We start from the raw sequence: 10,079 nt of genomic DNA, 5'->3' as shown, positions 1-10,079 counted from the left end.
TAAGTTATTTAATAAGATAGGAAGCGACTATATATTCTACTCCTTCTTTCTATAGTCTTTAGCTACTTCCATAATAGATCCTAAACCTTATCCCCCGGATAGAGAGTATATCTTCCCTTAATCGACTATAAAAGTACTAAAACTATACGGCTTTACTCTTATCTACTCGATTAACTATAAGCTTTACTCGCGCTTACGTTAACTACGAACGAAATATCGCCCTCGTTCTATTAAATTCGGATAGCTTCGGAAGCTTATTTTTTCGTTATACGACTACGGTTTCCGTAATAATATCTACTATAAGGGTTTTAATAGGAGCTTATTTAACTACTATAGAACCTATCTAATAAGGATGTTAAGCGAAAGGGAAGAGAGAAAGAAGTCCTGCCGCTATCTAATAGGGAAATATAATCTCCTAGGGTGGGTCGCCCGGTATTCTAGGTAACTATTAGTATTACGTAATATCGTTCGGCTATATAACTATACGGTCGAATCTAGGTATCGCTAGTTTAGTCTTAGCGTCGCTCGCTAAGATATCTATTAATACTACGTAATATCGTTCGTCGCTAGTTCTTACTAAGATACTTATAGATTTAACCTATTATAGTATCCCCTCCCCCCTCCCCCTCTATATTCTAGGGAGTTTCGTTATCTATATATCTTCGGTTACTAAGTCTCGTATATATCGAGGACTATCGTATCCTATATAGCTAACTTAGGTTCCTACGTTAGTTTAATATAATCGACCTACTTTATAAGGAATTACTTTTATTAACCTCGTCCGCGGCGTATAGACCTATACTAGAGGATCTTCTTAATCTAGTATTCCTCTTTATCTTCTACTAGTACGAAGTTTAGTTATACGTCGTCTATAACCTAGGAATCTAGCGGATTAGTACTTACGATACGTAGTAAGTCTAAATAGAAGACGTTATAAATATCTATCGAAGTATTTAGTCTATAACTATACGAGTCTACTACTTCGATTATAGTATACTTCGTATTCTTCTAGTCTAGCTTCTTACTTTAACGTATTATACGTATATTCTTAAGGTTTAGCTAGACCTTATTCCTAACTCGAAATTTAGGTACTTATTATCTCGTATAATTAGTAATCTTCTTTTATTCTTATTATACTATAGCTATTAAGGTTTATATCTATTCCCTAGCCTTCTATAACTATCGTACGATCTCGTCTACTCGCTATATAGAGCTATCGCTTAACCTCCTATCGTCTAGGTTTTTCGTTATTTATATAGGCTCTATATAATATTCGTAGGATAGGAAGAAAGGACTAATACTAGTAAACTAAGTATTATAATTATTAATAGAGAGTTCGGCCGCTAGTATCTATCGTACCTAGTTATTCTACGCGATATTTACGAATATTCGTACGTATATTTCTATAGTTTAGTTTATTCTTTCTATCGATCCGTCTATCTCCGGATAGTAAGCCGTCGAGAGCCGTCGTACGATTCCTAATAGCTAATAAACCCTCTTCTATAGGATACTAACGAACTACGTACCTCGGTCCGAGATAATCGTAGATAGTAAATCGTAATTTCGATAAAACGTATAAACGAAGAGACTAGCTATATCCTTAGAAGTAATTATACGTATTAGTTCTAGTATTACTTTCTTTCCTAGATAATTAGTAATTATAGCGAGGTTCGTATACCCTTCGCTTAGAGGTAAGTTAGTAATAAAATTAATAGAGATTTCTTTCTATATACGACTCGATACGGAAAGGAGTTTTAAGAATCCTTATCGTTTCTTCCTCTACGCTTTTATACGTCTATATATATCGTAATTATATACGAACTATCGAATATTTTATAGTATATTTAACTAAAAGAATTATCGAGATATTAAAACTACGATAGCTTTTCGTCTAGGGTAATTTCTAATTATAGAATCGTATATCTCTTAGATTAGTTTCGTATAAAGGAATTCTAAATTAGGTACTTAACGTCTTCCTCGAAAGAATAGATATTCGCTTTCGTCTATCGTATACTTAGAGATTAAGACTTTAATTCCTAGTATTATCGGGAACTTCTAAGCGTTACGAAGAATAGCGCTCTTCGCCTCCTTATATATAGTATCTTCTTATACGACGATATTCTACGTACTTAAAGACGTTAGAGATTCTTCGGCCTCTTCGGCCTCCTTAGTTATATATATAGGCGCGGCGATAATCGTACTACTCGGTATTAAGAAGAACTTAAGTTTTAGTAACGTTATTATACGATATTAAAGGTAATTATCTTTTTCTCTTTATAGAATATTCTATTTTCGACGAAATAGAGTATTAACTCGTATATTATTCTTTTCTTTAAGGTAGGAAATCTTAAAGTTATATCGCGAAAGAATAAGAGACTATTTTATTTATCGTTTCGTAAGTTTCCGTACGATTATAAAGTACTCGAGATTCTTATAATTAGAGCGAATCTCGAATTTCTTAATACTTTAGAGCTTAGCGTTCTATTCTTCTAAGTATCGTATAATCGCGAGTATTTCCTTATCGTAGATTTTATAGTTATACTCGGCTAGTAAGTTCTTCTTCGAGAAAAAGGTATAGAGTCGTATAATACTATCCTCGCCTACTTAGAATAGAATTCTCCCTATATACTACTTAAATACGTCTACTTCTAGGATCGTTTCGTATTCGTAGTTAAATATCGCTAGTACGAATACGATAGTAAAAATTCTCTTAAGTCGTATAAAAGATTCCTTAGCTTTATCGTTCTATTTAAATATCGTATCCTTTCGTACGAGTTTCGTAATTAGGAGGGTAATCGTAGAGAAGTCTTTTATAAATCGACGATAGAAGTTAGTAAATCTAAGAAAGCTCTATACGCCCTTTATAGACGTCGAGAGTTACTATTCTTAAATCGCGAAGACCTTAGCCGAGTCTATTTATACGTCTTACTTAGCTTCTACGATAAAGCCGAGGTATTTAATCGACTTAACCTTAAATTCGTATTTATTAATATCTACTTATAGTTCCGCTTCTCTTAGTCGTACGAGGACCTTCCGAACGTACTCTTAATACTCTTTTCGGAATCTAGAAGAGTAGATTAGAATATTATCTACGTATACGAAGTAAAATATATTAAGGTAGCTACGAAGGGCCTAATTAATATATTTTTAAAACGTACTAGGCGTATTCGTAAGTCTAAAGGGAGTTACTAACTATTTAAAAAGTCTATATTTCGTATAGAATACCGTTATTTATTCGTCTCCTTTAGCGATTCGGATTTTATAGAACGCCGTAATAATATCTAGCTTTATATACTATTTAGCTCGTCCGATATTACGTAGGATTTCGTAGATTAAGGGGAGTAAATATCGGTCCTTTTTCGTAATCTTATTTAATCCGCGATAGTTAACGTAAAAGCGAAGGTATAAGAGTATAAGTAACTTAACGAAAATACTAAGATAATCGATTAATTACTATATAGTCCTTAGAACATCGACTATAAGAACTTAAGGAGTCTAAAAACCTCGTATACGATCCGTATAGTTCCTAAGGTCTTATATACTAGGCCCCTTAGTATTTTAGAACTAGTCTTAGTATAGGATAGATACTTCTAGAGTCTACCGTAGTTCTATTCCGTAATAATTACTCTCCTCTCCCGAAGTATACTCGTTCTCGAGTATAGGAGTAGTAGGTAAGAAGTAGCGTTCTAGTATAGCGCTATATACGTTCTATATTAATATTAGAAAAAACGTAATACGTTTCCCTAATCTTAGGGTCGCTCTTAATCCTAATTTATCTTACTCTTAGGGATTATTCCGTATTTACTTTAGTTTACTTAATTCTAGCGAGACTTCGCGTACTTCTCGTACTCTAGTATAGTATATATAGTAAGCTATACCTATAAGGCTAAACTTTTTAATTATTTAGTCCTCGCTATTTAATCTTCGTTAAGGTCTTAGTAATTAGTCCCTAGATAAGGAGTATATTAACCTCCCTCTATTCTATTTTTCTTCTTTTTTTTTTTTTTTTTATATCTCTTATTCCTTAAGACCTCCCCTCCTTAGTAAGTCCTATAGTTAGCCCTCTACTTTTTCCCTACTAATAGTATACTAGCTACTTATCTTCTTATCTCTATCTAGAATTTCTATATAAGTTTTTATTTTTTCCTAGGATAGTTAAAGTTAACCTAGTATACTAATCGTACTTATCTAGTATACTACCTAGCCGAGCCTTCGTTCTATTAATTTAAGGGGATATTAGTAATAAGATTACCGAGTATATTTATATAAGATATATAAGATCCTTAGGAAGAAATAACTAAGTATTACTTAATAAGAATAAGCTAGCTCTTTCTATACTAGGTATATATTAACTCTATTTTAGATAGGGAGATTTAATACTAGACTAAGAATAGAAAATATACTTAGTATAGAATCTAAGGTTATACTTATAAAGTAGTAAGTTTCCTTTTTCTATACTATTTCTATACTAATCTCCTAGGTATCCTTATATTTAATCTATACTATAAGGGTTCTAGTTAAGTTTACTATAGATTCTATTAAGCCTAGTAGCGCTAGCTAGATTATCTACTCTAGTAAGTTCTTTATTTCCCTAGCTATTCCCTTACTAACTCTATACTAGATCGTTCTATTATAGAAGTAATTAATCGTATAGTCCGCTATATTACTTCTAGTGTTATATCTCGTAATAAATTCGTAAGCTTCTCGATTACTAAACTAGATAAGAAGAATCCTAATTCTATAATATCTCTACTAATACTTAATACTATTAGAACTTTAGCTAAAGTCTAAGCTTAGGCTATAGGTTCTTCTACTACCTCTATACTTTCCTTATATTAATACTTTCTCTAGGCCCGAATTATTCTACTACCTTAGCCTAAGAGAGATTTATATAATTTAACCGCTAGTAAGCTTAGAGCCGATATAATAATAGAGAATATTAAGATTAAAGCTACTAATAACTAGCCTACTAGACGAGTATAACGATACTTCTATATAGATACTAATAGTAATAAGGATAAGCGGCTTCGTACTACTAATAGGGATTTCTATACTTTTACTAACTTAGAATAATTATTATTAAATAAACTTATAAAGTAGGTAACTCGTAAGCGATCTATAGTTAAATTCCCTACTATACCTTTAAAACGCCCTAGAACTAATAGTTCTACTAAGGATTCTAATTATTACTCTAGTTCTAGTTCTAGCTTTAAGTAGGTTTCTAGCTTTAAGTACTACTCTACTATACTAATAGTATACTTTTTTATCTTATATTCTACTTTTATAGATTTTTAAAGTTAAATTCTAACTTCTTATTATTCTTTAGCTCTATAGCTATTAAGTAGTAGTTATCTCGTATACCTTATATATACTATACCCTAAATAAGCCTTATAGAGATATCTTTATTTTATTTCTACTTTCTAATTTCTACTCGTAATCTTATCTACTAGGGTCCTTAAAGATTATATATCTCTCTAAACTTAGCGAGTAGCTCGCCCGCGTTTAGTAGATATTCCGCGGATTCCTAGGTATCTTCCGCCTTAGAGAAACCCTTCTACCTAATTAGATACCGATATTCTACCTTAGTATCCTAGTAGTCGAGAATCTTTTCGACTTCCTACTATTCGTCTCCGTCTATATCGATAGGCCTAGGCTTTTCGCTCCCTAGTCGTATACGATACGATTCTAGTAACGATACGTAGAACGTATTATATAGCCTTCTATACTTCGTTAGTAGCTTTAGTATATAGATATTCTAACCTACTACCTTAAGTACTTTAAAAGGCCCTAAGAACTAGTTACCTAGTTTCTTACTTACTCTTCGCGTACGAATAAACTTAGAGAATAGTATAACTTAGTTTCCTAGAGTATATATTCGTAGCTCTCGGCGCTTATTATAGTACTTTACTATACTATACTATACTCGTTCCTACTATACTATAGTTTCTTACCGAGCTTCTTTAAGCGCCCTAGCTTTCGTTCGTACGAGGTTATTATTATCCTCCTACGGTTTCCGTACGATATTAATATTTATCGTAAGTTTAAACGTTAGGACTTAAGAAAATAGTATTTTCTTAGTTATAGTATTAATCGTCTAATTATAAGCGTACTCCGCGCTAAGTAGTAGTATAATCTAGTCGTCTTAATAGTAATTAACGTAGTAACGTAGATAATATTCTAGGGTTTAATTTATTCTCTTAGTCTATCTATCGGTCTAAGGGTAGAACGCGATCGAAAATTACCGCTTAATCGCTAGGTAATAGTATAGAGTTTCCTAGTATATTAAAGTAAATACTATACTCCTATTACTTACGATACTCCGGAGTATACCGAATCGAGTAAATATCTCTTCTACTAAGATATCTCCTAGCTCTTCGGCTATAATCTCTACGCGGTACGAAATATAGTAGACTATTTTAGATAGTCGATATACTATTATAAGTAGCGCGTCGTACGCTATTCTTCTACGAGCTAAGGGCGGTAGTTCCGTTATAAAGTCTATAGATATATTCTACTACGGTTTTTCCGGCTATAGTAGTACCGTTAGTAGCTCGTATAGCTTATATCTCGGTACTTTTATACGCTAATATATATTATATAAAGAGATATAGGTTCGTACGTCCTTCGCTAGCTTAGACTACTAATAAAAGTATTTAATAACTATAAGAGTCCTTTCCCGGCCGAAATAGCTTCCCTACTAGGGATTATTATAATTCGCCCTTAGGATTTCTAATCTTATACTAAGATTATAAAGTATATATATCGCGCCTTACCTTTATACGAGATCCGCGGAGTCCTCGCGCTATACTCCTTTCTAAGTTCTCTAGAAGATCCTTCCTTCGGATAGCTTACTCTACTTACGCCTTTTATACTACGTATCGATACTTTATAGCGCTAATAATTTCTTAACTAAGTTACCTAGGATCTAGCCCTCCTAGGCCGAGGTAATAGCGTCCTCGTCTACGCTAGTATATATATTAAGCTCTACTATAGACTACGAGAAGCGTCTACTTCGTACTAAGAATATATCGTTACTAGACTTTAACTTTATACCTTTATTAAGAGTATCGAGAAATCTATACGCTCCGTCCTTACGCGTATCCTACTCTACTAGAGTATAGAAACTACTCTTAACCGAGTCTTTAGTCCGTCGAACTAACCTCCGCGTTATAGTATAAATAGAAATACTTATAGCGCCTAAGTTACTATTTAATAGCGAATCTTCCTCGCTACCTAGGCGAAACCGAAGAAGTTATAAAAATAAGTTCTTAGGGTACTCCTAAGAAGCTATATAGTTTAGTCGACGAAATAGGCCGTTAATAGAGTTCTCCTTCTCCTTCTAATACTATATTATAAAGTTAAAGGTACTAAGTACCTCCGCCTAGCGTACTTATCTACGATTTAGCGCCTTTATCGATATAAAATACTTTAACGTATTATAATTAATTAGAACTAGCGTACTAGTCGTAGCTTTCTCTAAATAGTAGCGCTACTCCTTAAAGGATTCTATAATAGCTAGTATCTTCTAATTCGATATTCTATAGTTACGCTCTACGATATTCTACTTTCTTAAAAAGAAAGCTATAGGTTTCTATACCGTCCGTCCTCGGGTAGTACGCGACTTATATACTTACGAGAGAACCGAACTATAAGCCTTTCCTAAGGCGTCGAATTCTATTTTATACTATCGTATAGAGTTATAGTAGACTAGTAGTAGCGTACTATAAAAGTATACTTTTAGTACCTTCTAAGCCGCTTTAGCCTCGTCTATTTATTTAAACGGACTTATCTTCTTTCCTTTCTATATTTCTTTTAGGAGATTAATAATAGAGGTAGTTACCTACGAGTACCCTACGATAAAACCTCGATAGAAGTTTATAAAACCTAAGAAGACTTAGATTTTCCGGAAAGATACCGATTAGGACTAGTCTTAAATCGCGATAATCCTTCGAGGGTCTATCGAGATACCCTCGACTTCTACGATAAATCCTAAGAACTCGACTCTCCGAGTTAAGAACTTATACTTCGAAAGCTTAATATATAGTTTATACTTTCGGAGCCTTTCGAGTACTAAGCGTATATACTTAGTATATTCTATCGGATCTTAACTAAAGATAAGGATATTATCGAGATATACTACGTATATAATATTAAGGAACTCCTTTAACGCCTTATTAATATAGACTTAGAAAGTTACTAGAGTATTAGTAAGACTAAACGATATAACTAGATATTCGAAGTAGCTATACCGCGTACGAAACGTAGTCTTCTAGACGTTCTTCTCGTATATTCGTATCCTATAGTATATATTACGTAAGTTTAACTTAATATATATAGTAGCGCCGGCTAATCGGTCTAGTATCTTACTAATTAAGGGTAAAGAATAACGATTCTTTACGGTTACTCTATTTAAGGTACGATAGTCGATATAGAATCGTAAGCTACCGTCCTTCTTTAGTATAAATAGAATAGGAGCCTCTATAGGCGACTCGCTCTTCCTAATCTATCTCCGCGCTAGGTACTTATTAAGGTACTCGCGGAGTACTCGAAGCTCCTTCGTACTAAGGAGATAGATTAGCCTATAACTCGCTATCGAACCTTCTTCTAGAGGAATCGAGTAAGTTACTCTAGTATCTAGCGGTAGCTTACCTATATCCTCTTCTAAGAATATATTACTAAAATCTCGATATTCTTTCGGTAAAGAGACCGCTATACTTCCGCTATTATCCTACGATCCCTTCTTAATAGGGTTACTATTAGACTTTAAGTCCTTTAAGTAGATAGCGTAAACTCGATAAGTTTTAGCTAGCTTTATTACCTTCTAAAAGGAAATAAGAGCTATATACGCTTCTCGTACTATACGATAATACTACGTATTTTCGCGCTAGCGAACTTCTAGATCTACTACGTAAAGCTAAGTATATTTAAGGATTATATTAAAGTTACTAAGATTAGTAGCTAGAAATCTATAGGTACTAGGAACGTACGTTCCTATTATATTAGTCGTATATAGGGCTACGTAGTAATCCCCGTAGACTTAAATTAGATAGCCGTCGATAGCGTAAGTACGCTTCTTCGATATCCCCGTAGCGAAGCCTTCCTCTATAATTACTCTCTATAATATAAAGTTTAGCTCCGCTCCGGAGTCGATTAGTACGCGAAGCGTACGCCTCTTATTACTAAACTTCGTATCTATAGTTACTACTAATACTCGCGACGATATCGTACTACCCTCTAGTAGTCCTAATATACTAATAGCGCGTAGCGTACTAAGTACTAATTTTTTTATCTAGAGGAATTTACCCTTCTCCTAACTCTTATCCCTAGCGATACTACTAGCTACCTTACTAGTACTCTACGGGTACTCTACTTTTATATATTTAGGTTAGTTATAGTTTTAATATAGTCTATCGCCGGAAGTAGATCTATTCCCCCTAGCCTTTCCCTTAAACTTATCGTTATACGGATAGGGCCCTAAGCGCTCCCTTTAAGGAGTTTCCGCGCTCGGCTTACTAGAAGAATACTTCGAGACTTCTCGTAGTTTAGGCCTTCTACTAGAGGTCCTTTAGAGCTCCTTCTAGCGCTATACCGCGCGTAGAACCTACTCTTTAGATTTAATATCGGGTAATTACTTTATTACCTCTAGCCGAATCTTAGGCTTTAACGCGAGTAGTAGCTTCTAAGTATACGTCTCGCGTTTAGATATTAGTAGGATATTCGTTCGAATACGTATAAGCTCTTCTTATAGCTCTCGAACTATCTAGCTTTCGCCCTAGCGTTTCCGCTATAGGCGACTTAGTACGGATATTAGACGGTTCGCTAGGTCTTATACTAGATTTCGTAGAAAGTAGATAAAGTCTTCCTATATTAGGACGGCCTCTTTTCGGCGCGCCTATACTAAAGTAGTAGTATTAGTTAGGGACGTAGCCGTTAAGTTAATACGATTCGCGTTCGATAGTACCGTTAAACTCGGTAGTATAGAAAAACGAATCTACTAATAGATATCGAACTCCTATAGGCTAGCTAGCGAAGTACCTACGTATATCTTAGGTTCTCCTATCTTAATATACTTTACTAG

The sequence above is a fragment of the Exophiala aquamarina genome, assembly GCF_000709125.1.
Source record: "Exophiala aquamarina CBS 119918 chromosome Unknown aczIA-supercont1.7, whole genome shotgun sequence".
NCBI lineage: Eukaryota > Fungi > Ascomycota > Eurotiomycetes > Chaetothyriales > Herpotrichiellaceae > Exophiala > Exophiala aquamarina.
This window is presented reverse-complemented; position numbering follows the sequence as displayed.